General features: G+C 36.2%; 1 pseudogene; it reads right to left on the bottom strand.

Annotated features, from left to right (window-relative positions):
- Positions 1-12,260, bottom strand: part of LOC109079223 — a 74,500-nt pseudogene that overhangs the window by 22,494 nt on the left and 39,746 nt on the right.

Genomic DNA, 12,260 nt, shown 5'->3' with positions numbered 1-12,260 from the left:
GTTCACTTTTGGGGAGAGAAAAAAAAAAAAAAAACAGATGGGCAAAAAGCATATTTTTTAAAATCACATTTTCTAAATTGAAAACAAATACTGATAAAAATTGAGCCACATAATGAAATTTGAACAGGGAATTCAACCCACTCAAATTATTTGGCTTCCTTATGTGCCAGAAATGATCATTTCACTTTGATCAAGTCTTAAATTTAAACTAATGAGAACACTTAACTGCCTTCCCGTTTCTGCATTTGGTAAATTCAATAAACTCTGTCTGCTTCCTTGAAATCTTAAAGCCCTAGCACTTTGTGTGAAAAGGTTAATGTCCAATATCGCTCTGCACTGGTTCTAACAAAATGTCCGAACAAGCTCCCTCTTTTATGACTTCAGCAGGAATTTACTAAATGTTAAACAGAGGCAATCCCTCAATTATCATTGTGCATATATTCTTACAAAAGATGGCTTCAAACACTGACATCCTCACTGTGATAGAACAATGCTGCTTAGATCACTGCATCATTAATTAATGGTAGAGACCATCAAAGAATGCTAGACGATGAAGCAAACACCAGCGAGAACACCTTTCTAGGGAGATGGGGAAGAGTTAGAAAAAGAAGGCATGCAGAGGACACTGAGAATTGCCTCCTAAAAATACAGGCGTGCGTTTGCCGCACTGTTCGAATGCAGCAAAGAGCATAACCATACCTGACAGCTGCAACATTGAGTCAATTAAGCTCAGGGAAAATGAATCTAATATTCTATCACCCAAAACCTCTGCCCTGCAAGTTTCAGCCTTCAGCCAGTAAAAAAGCAGTATTTAAAAGGAAAAAAGACAAGAGTTATTACTTCATAGCCTTGCTCCTTTTAACCCATAAAGACAAAAAAGGCCTTTTTCGCCTGTGCAAGAAATATACAGAGGTTCATACCAAGGACACTAAAGAAACAGAAACAGAGAAAAAAGCTGAAGTAAAGTGTAGCGCAGCTCTCAGGAGAGCATGCAGAAGACGGCGAGAGGCTGGGTCAGGAGACATTTGTATGCAGCACTGAGAGGACAGACATTAGCATCAAACTAAAGAAGCTGCTGCTGCAGAAGCTCTTTGTGTTGCAATCAGGAGTTGGGGGTAGGGATGCACAAGGGGGTACAGGGAACACAAACACACTGGTTAGCATCTAATTGAAGTCAATGAGCATCTGAGGAGCCACCGGCTGAGGCTAAATCAGGGTACAGAAACCATTAGAGGAAAAAAAAAGAACTGCATGACAAAACGGTGACTGACAACATCCTGGGCAATAGATGGAAAGCTCTGAACGCCACCCTAGTTGCGCTGCAATAAGGCTTATTGCCTCATTGCTGAATAAAGAAATTAGTCATCAAGCTATATAGCTTAAGAAAAAATGTCTAAAAATAAAGAAATGTAGTCATATCCAGGCAGAGGTTTTTGGTGTTAAACACAAAAATTGCCACCTTCCTAATTACAGTCAAAAAAACTTAATACCGAAATTAAGGCATGCCTTAAGAGACTGATTAACGTTGTCCTCTAGAGGGTGTGCTGTAAAATACCATGAGTGAGGAACAGCTGCTCAAATTCTTTTACTAACTCCAACCCTGCAAAACATTTATATGTTGGTAAAGACAAATAAAAAAGGGAATGTAGGTCCACGTAGCTGAGAAATAACATTCCAAAATGCATTTTTCAATGCTGTTGGACTGAACGAGGAAAACTACAGCTAAAATTTACTGAGCCAAGAACCACCACCAATGGTGTTGCTTTGTTTTAGATTTAGTGAAGCTGACCTTTGCTTTCTGCATTCCTCAAAAAACACATTGCATGTTTAAAGATAACGTGAAACACATCACCACCCCCCCCCCCCCCCAAAAAAAAAAAAAAAAAAAAAAAAAAAACACAGATGAGCCTCACATCCTGATCTGATATATACGCTGGGGAAAAAAGACTTCCTAATGAAATACTGATGAACACTGTAATCTGTTTAAACTATCAGCTAATAACCAATCACCAAAAAAAAAAAAAGACCTGAACATGAATTAATTTGCACTCTTGTTTTTTTGGTGGTGGGGGGGGGGGGTACTTTGCCATACGCTGAAGTCCTGCTGCTCACTCTGGCCAACCCAAAAACTTCTTTGTGCAAAAAAATGAATGCTTCTCACCCTCCTCTCCCCAAAGCCCAGCGTTTTCCTTTTTGTATTGTAATATGTACTATTTCATATCTGTATAGTGGGTAAAGATGTGGCCAACTGAAAAGATCTTTTTTTTTCCTTAAGACGTATATTTTTAAATAAAAATGTTACAATTTATAAACGTTTTGGTCTAATATGCTCTTTAGGTACCCAAGGTCTTACTTGCCTTCCTTTTAACTATCTTCTACAAAAAAGGATTGTAGAAAGTCTATCATGTATCAAACGTGCTGAATACAGAGATGGCTGAAAGGCTTTTAAGGATGCTGCACTCAGGGTATTTGGTCTGGCTTCAGACAAGGTGCCCTTCTGAAGTAAATGGCTTCTGTTATCATTAACATTATCATAACCCGGTACTCATCTGCCCTTCTAAAGCGAGATAACAACCTGCCTGAACGACTGGCATCAAACGCAACAGCATGACCAAGATTCCACTCTAGCCCACAGCAGAATAGTTCTCAAATCTGCTTAAAAATGCTATTATAAACACACAATGATTGACATTGGTTGAAAATGATCATCTAGCCCACTGATTCTTGATTTAAATACGATCTAAATAGTGGTAGGTTGGTGAAGTGCAGCATACTGTATATACATACATCCTCTGAGCTTTTTTGGTGAGCAGAGATTGTAAACTGTATTATTGCTGAGAAAATAATTCTGTAAAATCTGAGCTTTGGCCAGGAAGAGGAAGAATCATGCCCATACAGAAACTAAAAAAAAAAAAAAAAAAAAAAAAAAAAATTACCTTAATAAATAAACAATATATAAAATAATAATAAATAAAATAATAAAAAGAAATATATATATATATATATATATATATATATATATATATATATATATATATATATATATATATATATATATATATATATATATAATTTGACATTTATATTTTAGATGTTTTATATATCCAGTGATTTACTCAATAACACTGCAGCTGCAGCCTCTATGGAGGTTTCAAAAGTGTGAGGGTGGCAGCAAGCATATGCCACAACAGCTACCCGCCTGTGTTATATACTGTGTGCACTGTACAAGTACTGCAGGGGCAAGCTGGAAGAAAACCAATTTCCAGTGCAGAATGAAGGGGACCAAAAACATAAATAATATCCTGACTGTTACTGTACGCCTAACCTTGGGAGTCCAATACATCAGGCACAGTGGACATCAGCTTGGATGTAGCCATTTTTTATGCTTTTTCTATAAATAATACATTCATCTATCCAGACACTTGACCAACAATGATATTGCGCATGTCATCTGTGATTGCTGCCTCACAGTTTCAAGATTTTATATCTTTTGTAAATCTCAAGGTCTTGTAACCCAGACGATAGAATTGATTTTAATGATTTTACTGCAGGCGCTAGCTAAAGAGAAGCGCCCGGGTAGACTCCCTCCGGGCAGCTGTTGACCACTGGTCCACCGATGCTGTGCCTACAGGCATTTTCTATGGAGAAAAAGGAAAGAAGTTTGGGAGTCGGGGATGGGGTGGAGTTAGGATGGCTGAAGCTGAGCATGATTTATAGAGGACAGACATTTCTTGGCCAGACAGAGTGTGTAAGAGAAAAGGCTTTGTGACTACAGAGGCTTCAGATGCAGCGGCTTTCTAAGGCTTTTCATTCACTGGGAAAGGAAGCTATTAACTTCCAAAGGTCACTTTTAATTTGGTTGCAGCCCTACGTGGCAGTGGTCTGTCCCTGTCTAAAGAAATGGTAATGATAATAAATGATAAAAAACTCCAGATTTAAGTACACCAAGTTGAACATAGGAAAGTGAGAGGATATTGTGCACCTCAACTTTGCGCTTGAACTGTACGCCATGTTCCCAATTACTAAGGCTCATTTAAACCCTGCAGGAAGTCACCGAACACACACAAAAAAAGGCAACTCAGAGACCAGATGAAAACGGGCTAATACTTTTAGAGGATTTCTTATTGTACAACAGCAGTTGTTCCAAACGTTAATTTGCTCCCGTTTTTAAAAGTCTACAAAAAAGCGTCTTCTTTTTTCTCTATGGCATCATTTCCTTAGCGCTCAGGGCTCTCAGGGACCCCAGAGGATGAATGGACACCGCTCTTCAAAACAAGTCTCTTAAAATGAACTATATTAAAGCAAAGGGCCGAAGCTCCATTAGCCACCAAGGGTAGTCATCCCTCATCCACTCCCTGATCAAAGCGGTCAACAAAAAGAAATGATAGCAAGAGAAGCAATGCAGCTCAATGAACCAGCTACCGAAAAATAAAAGCATTTTTTCGTTAGATTCAGCTGAAGTGCTTCTGCCCTTGGATGTTAAGATGATACCAAATGTTGTAGTGCTAATTACTAGCTGCGTATGTCAAGCACACAACCTCTATGCTGCAAAGGCACAAAGATAAATACGGATAGTCACATGAATAGTTTTTTTTTTTTTTTTTTTTTTTTGCTGTGATGTTACATTAGCTGATTTATTGGCTTAAAAAAAAATAAAACTAAAGGATAACTAAAAGATCTAGGAATGTGTGTGTATTAGTAATGAATGACTTTTAAATGTTAATTTTAGAGCTGTAGTTTATAATAATGCAATGATGAAATGCATGGCAACAGATCCAGAAAAGATAATGAAGCTTGAGTTTAAAGAGCATTTAAACATACATAAAAGCACCAGGAAAAAAAAAGCAGCCATCACATTTGATTTCTACATTGTTAATGATGATGACTGTCACTAGATGTGGACACACAGGATTTAAATGACAAAATGCTCTATTTATCTCTCACATGGTTGCCAAGGAAACAGTGTTCAGTCAAACCGAATTCTTGTTTATTACCATCCAGGGTGTGACGAACAAAGACATTCATTATTCTTGTTCTGACCAGAAGTAACTTTATGCAGCCCTATTCATGAGAATGTCTGACACATCTAAGCATCAGAGGGGAGTAATACCAGATATCAAGTGCACGCAGAGCTAATGCAATGAGTCAGAGCTAATCCACAGCAGCAGGTTAAGAAAAGGACACTAATAACCCTGACATACCTGTTCTTTGACATGTCAATAGAAGTGACCTTCATGCTACAAGGCGCAGGTTAAGAAAAGGGTTATAATATCGATTAGATAAGTGTTTTTTGGCATGTAATTAGATGTGATCAGAAACAGTCAAGCTGAAAACAGCACACTGATGCGGCACAGGGAAGGGCTCCCACCATCACCCACAAGATCTTCATAATCAAATATGATGCAAGCGTGCTATAATTACTCCTATCTGGATTCCATCAAGATTGCCCATTATTTCTCTGTGCCACAGGTGAAACATCTGCATCGCACTCATTGATTCGCTGAATACAGTCAAGAGACCATGTGCACAATTCAAGGAAATTCAATTACTGCCTCGAACCTCCTGAAGAGATGCTCTTGAAAAGCAATCACACATATAGAAGGGCAAATTAAATTGATATCTTAGAGTTAAGACCAGCCAGATGCTATGACTATAGCCCATTTCTCCCAGTACCACTCCATGTCTATACGCTCAAAAACAAACCTTTTCAACCAGACCAGAAGCAATGAAGCAACGATTTTCAGGCACGAGAAAAATGCTACTGGGAAACTCAACAACCTACAGGCTTCAAGGACTCAAGAGCTGCATATGCTTGAAACATTTATTATGAGCTTCCTATTAATCTTGAAACCGCTTACCAGGGAGGATGCATCGATCTGGACTCTCGTCAGCAAATACCTCTGTAACATTTACTGCTTTCCACATTTTAAAGTTGCATCTCCCTGGAGATATACAAGCGGAGGGAACTGCCAAAACACTGTCTCGAGTCCAGCCAAACTAGTTTCTTATTCAGTCGTCATATATAGTTTACAGTTTAAGACTGTGAGAAGCAATTCTAAGTGTAACAAAACTACATCAATATCTTTAAATGAAAAAAAAAAACTGCATAAAAAGGTAAATTAGCACATCTAATTAGTATCTATTTTGTTGACAAAAAATACAAGACACATTTGTTAATTTGTTTTTTGGCCATCAACTTTAACGAAGACGTGAAAAAACTAGCAAACAGGTTTAATTAAACTATTAAAATGAGGAAATAGCACAAAATATAAACTATGCCAATAATGGTTTTAAAGTAAACAGAGATGAGTATTATTGATTCAAATAATCAAATCATAATAAATGGCAAGTTTAAGTTAATATAAAATGCTTTAATATATTAATGAAGTTTTTAATTTTGACTAAATGTAAATATTTTTAAAATGTAGTTGTCCACTAAAATGACATGCCATTTTAGAGTAAAAGTTATTTTAGGAAAATAAAAAAAAATTTAAAGGATTTTTATCAAAAGACAAAACAAAAGTTTTTTTTTGTTTTTTAAATTAACATTAATACCAGCTAACATTAAAAAAGCCCTGTTAATTTCCCTTTTCAAATTCAGTTGAATACATTTACAGCACTGGAGTTTATTTAGAAACATGACTTTTCCAACAGTGACATGTCACTAGAAACGGCTAAATATATTATGTATCCAGAAGGGGTACATGATAGCTATACCTGGATTTCTCTGCAAAACTGGACAACATGTAGTTACTAAGCCTCGGCTCGGGACTGAGGGGCAGAGAATGGGGCATGTCAAGCTTTGCAGCATTCATCTGTCTTCAGAGCAATGAGTTGTGGCATCCAGTCGCTGTTGGCAAATCATACAGAGCGGTTAATAAACATGGCATGCTATCTGTCTTCATACTGTCAACTTTAGGCTGAAGCCTGCCATGAGGCCAATTCCGAAAGGTGGGTTATTGAACCTCGAGGGTTTGAATACCAATGCTCTTGTTCATGGTGGGGGGATCTTTTCTCGTCCTTTGCACTGTCTGCTCTGATGATCTATAAAAATGAAAAAAAAGGTGTCACCAGCAAAAGGTGACAAGATCTTTTGATTTATTAAGAATGTTCAACACAAATTTATGCAACCGCTCAATGCGCCCTAATTATCTGGGGAATGATCCTTGGCCACTTTGAATACAAGCCCATGTGTCAAACTACCAGAGCATATCTTTGACACGGTGGAAACTTTGCAAGAGTTTTCAGTATATCCCAGAAGATGATGAGAGAAGACATGAGCATGACTTAATGCTTCAATCATTATTAAATCTTACAGAGAGAAAGTTCTGCTGTGCAAGGTGAAATCTAATTTATTAAAATGTTTCACCTCCTGCCCTTTCAACTTTTAATTCATTAATATTCATGCTAAGACTGCTCCTTGGAGCCCTTTCTGGCCAAAAGATAAAACGACACTACATACCGAAAGCCTAACATCTCTCCATAGATTAAAAGAACCAAAGGAGCAGTATCTCAAGCAAATCACCAATAATGCAAGAATCTATTTTCGGTGATCATTTTAAACAACAAAAGAAAACGCTAATTTAGCATGCACTAAGCATACAACAATAGCTAGCGCTGTGTTAATTTCCAAGCTCATTTCAGGAAGACCAATTCAAAGATACTGTAAAACTCCATTAATAACCCAGACCTTGTGCTGAACCCAGTATAAAAATGGTCACCCTTGAAAAATGAGCAACACATCACACAATACGTTTGCGATGTATTGAAGACCACACAAGGACCAGCACAGGCTATTAACTTTTAATATGCCATTTGCAAAACAATCCTACAAAGTCAATGGCTTTAAATGTCTCATAAAACAAGCAGCTTACAAGATTTCTTTATCTGAATGCTGAGAACAACAAGAACTTAAGCATTTGTCTATATAACACATGAGCTAAACGGACGTGGCGGCACTCTGAGAAACAATGCAATCTTGAGGAAGACTGCAAAAGAGCCAGTGTGACAGGAATCAAACCAGTGGCACCATTAAATAACAATTTCTCTTCAGATCTTGACAATATATCAAGAGAAATGTGGTTTTTTCTATATTACCTATGAGGCCAATGATGCCCTTGACATCACAACAGCAAAATCCTTAAGCCTCTTCTGAGGGCAACTCAATTTAGAGTCAGAAATGCTACATCACCAAAGTGAATGTGGGCAAATGCCATTATCCATGACCGCAATATTTAATAGCCACTAGTCTGAATCATTCTGTCCTTGGAAAAATATGAAATATTTCCATTCTATGGTAGATTTGAAAGGAAAAGAGCCGAGACACTTCCCTAACATTGTTTTCTAGCAAAAAAAGACAGTTATCTAGTTCTAACAAATGTGCACTAGATCAAAACTAAACCGAAAGAGCCACGCTAGCTTTTGAAGTAAGCCATTGATTTCTGTTTTTGAACCATTCAAAGGGCTTGCTGTCTGCGTGCATTTCATAAACAGCTTTGTCTTACACTGGAAGATATGGTAAAATGAACAGCAGAAAAACAAACAAGCATTTTTTTCCTCTTTTTTTTTTTGTGAGTTGCTTCAAACACAAACAAAAAACATCAATTATGATGAAAAAAAAAAAAAAAAAGGAAACATAAGATATTAGGTGAAAAAGTACTTACAAAGAGGTCATTAAAAATTAGTGCAATATAAAGCCAAGCATTTAAACTAAAAAGATAAATCACCCTGGTTCATGGGGCTTGGTGGTTTTTGAAAGCATGCAGCACTATTCGTGTTTGGGTCAAACTAGTTTGTTTTGGGGGGTTCAGAGGCAATTAATCTTGGCCTAACCTTATTTATCTGCTGTAAAACAATTTATTAGGCTCCTCTGGATATTTAATAAATGCAATTACAAGACATTTCAGGAAGTTTGTAATGCAAATTCCCAGGATCACCTCTCTGAGATTAAAAGTCTAAATGTAGCTTTAAACAGTGAACCGCAACGGTTTCAAATATTTCTAAAGCCACTACACTGTGTTTGAGGAGCACTCAATGATTCATCCTGTTTCTCCAGAAAGAGACAATGCAATAAACACACTAGCTTGCATTTAAAGTAACTCTTTCACTCTCTTTCCTTAAGCATTGCTGGGCTAGAATACATAATTTGGATTTTTACAGTAATTTAAATGTACAAATCACCGTGCATTTGAAGGACTAAAAGAAAACGTGTGAATTATTATTCTTTCTTTTTTTTCAATCTGCAGAGAAAATAAGCAGCTCAAGGTCACAGTTATGTTAACACGCAATCACCCTTAAGCAGGAGACAGTCATTTAATCTTCATTTGGAAAGGACAAAGGGAACATCCTTTATGAATTTAAATATCTTCGTTCCTTCAGCCCACTGTTTGAATTACACTGTCTACACCCTGGAAGTGGCCAATCTCATGACAGCTTGAGAGTCCACACTGGACGCTGCACATCACCATAGAATGCTTACTAATATAAAGTTAATTTAGTCAGTTTACATTTTGCATTTTTATTTTTAACAAATCTAGTTCTATTTAACTGAGTTCTATAAAAGTAAAATAACTTCCCTCTTCTTCGAGTGTAATAATGTCTTGGTCAGAATCAAGGTCAGAATCATGGACATGTTTCAGCGCTGAGCCAGGTGGAGATGTGGCCCTGTTCCCAATGATGGCTCAAATACATTCAGTGCATACCAATTAGGACAGGCTGATAAAACAACAACCATAATTATCGGGATATACTTTTCATTGATAAAACGATAACAAGTGTTCGATAAATGTTCAATATAATGTTTATGTGCCAAAAGCGGCACAGCACCACACGGACCATTTATTCACTAACTGCACCATAGTATTGTGGCAGAAATGTGGGATATTAATGTAGACATAAATGCACTAAAGGAGTAGTGGAACAATTACAGAATTTTTGTGATTAAGCAATATCGTTTTTGCATTTATACTAAATGGGTTTAGACTACTGTTTTTCATTCAGATATCTAGAAACCATATAGTTAAATTTTTACCATCGTATTGTGGTGCTATATGTGTGGATTTAACTAGGGATTCACCGAAATGAAAATCCTTGGCAGCAGCAGAACAAAATGAAACACTGGGCCAAAGGCCGAATACCAAACATGGTTTTTCACATTTTTTTCCCCCATTTTGCCAATTTTCTTCACTAGTGCATAAATTAAATAGCCAAAATGTGCTTTAACAATATTTACTTAATGAACATGTTTTTTTTTTTTTTTTTACATTCTAGCAGACATTATACTAATAAAGCACAATTAAACTTAAAGTTAAGTTAGTAAAATAATATTTGGCAATTTTTGAGACCCCCTTCTTTAATCAGGCATGATTAAAAACATTAGAAAAGACTTCTTTTAAAACATTAGAAAATATACAGATCCCAGTCGGAACACTGTGAATGCTATAATAAATGTATTAATACAGCTGTTGTAATTATTATTATCCTTAGAATTGTCTTTTTTATTTTATTTTACAAAACTACAGTAAAATTAAAATAATAACATTTATTAATGTTGATGGAGTTCTTGCTTTTTTTTCAGCTATTATATTAGCAGAAACCCGCAAGAAGACCTCAGGCTCAGTGCTTCTTTTTACTGACAACAGTAAATTTATAAAGGATTTTCATTACGAATTTGGGGAAGTGTTTGTTGCACATATTGCATTGTCACGTGCTTTGTAAAAATTCATAAAAATGTTACTAAGCAACTGATGAATAACACTATTTCAGTGTAGACTTTGAACCCTGGCGCTGTGAGCTCATGCAGCGCTGTTTGAATACGTCATTTGTTCATGTATTAGAAAACACAATGTTCTGCAGTTTATTTAATTGTTTAAGGACATTTTCGCGATTTCAGTCATCATACAGTAACCCGCAACAACCAACCCTTCCACTTCTCATCGAAGACATGCGATGCAGTACTAAACAATCTCTCATTGTCGGTGCTTGTAATGATTTTTGCATCTTTTTCGGACACATTTAAATGCTTCCACACTGCCGACATATTTATGGCATTAGTGCGCGCCTCTATTTGATCAAGTCACGTCATTGTTCAGTACAATTTATTCAGTCTTTTTGCTTATTTGGCTATTTTCGGCCGAATAATTTCAGTTGCCGAACATTCGGTGCATCCCTAGATTTAACAGTGATTATCATGATCTAAATGTATGAAAGTTAATTTGGTTAATTTTCATAAAATTCAAACAAAAATTAGGTTGCTACAATTTTCAATTTGTTACTGTTACATGTTACATATTTACATCTGCATTCTAACTCAAGCTACTACTACTGCTACTACAAACTGTGCTGAAGAGACACGTCATGTCAGGCTACACAAACCTGTTTCATGATTTGAAACAATTATCACTCATTAGAACATGCAGAAACTAATAAATTAATTTTTCTATTAAGATATTTTTTTTTGATAAGGAAAAATGACTGGAAGAATGTAAAGAATAATTTATAAAGTGTGTGTCATGTTCTGGCCATAAAGAGTCATTTAAAATCAAAATTAACAGTCTGGTTTTTACAACTTTCACTTATAAGCAAAAATCTGTCTTTAAACTTGGTTTTTTTATATTTTGTGTGTCATGTTCTGGCTATCGCCTTTTTTTCGCCTTTTTTTTTTTTTTTTTGTGATAATATTTTTGGCCAAATCGCCCAGCCATGATACCAATTCACTGAACACATTCACAGACTAGGTGGCATGTCTTCCCCTCAACCAGGGGTAAATAAGAGTGATTTGCTCCTTTCAAATAAGGCCTATGAAGTGTCTGTAAAAGTACATCTGACAAGAAAGGCAACTGCGACAGTGACATGCACTTACTGAGCAAAAGGCAAATTATGACCAGCGTGTATGTACAACAAAATTTGCCAGATGCAAAATCAGTTTATATATTCGAGAGGAAAACAGGGTTAAAAACATTTTGGAGGACAAATGATGAGATATTAGGGATGACACTGATTACCAAAAAACACTGCATATACAGACACCCACTATTAGTTTGATGGGCCACAAGTAGTGGTCGCCCATATTGTTTTTTTTTAACAGCCGATGCCGATATCTTGTAAAGCAGGTTGGCTGATGGCCGATAGCCGATATAATTTTATTTAATGTCACTGAAAAAAATTATTCTACATTTTTTTAAAGGTAAGTTGTTGCAAACAATTTATTTTAGCTACATTTAATAATAAATAAAAAATGTTGTAAGTTAGTCAACTAAATT

The sequence above is a fragment of the Cyprinus carpio genome, chromosome A14, assembly GCF_018340385.1.
Source record: "Cyprinus carpio isolate SPL01 chromosome A14, ASM1834038v1, whole genome shotgun sequence".
Lineage (NCBI taxonomy): Eukaryota > Metazoa > Chordata > Actinopteri > Cypriniformes > Cyprinidae > Cyprinus > Cyprinus carpio.
This window is presented reverse-complemented; position numbering and strand designations above follow the sequence as displayed.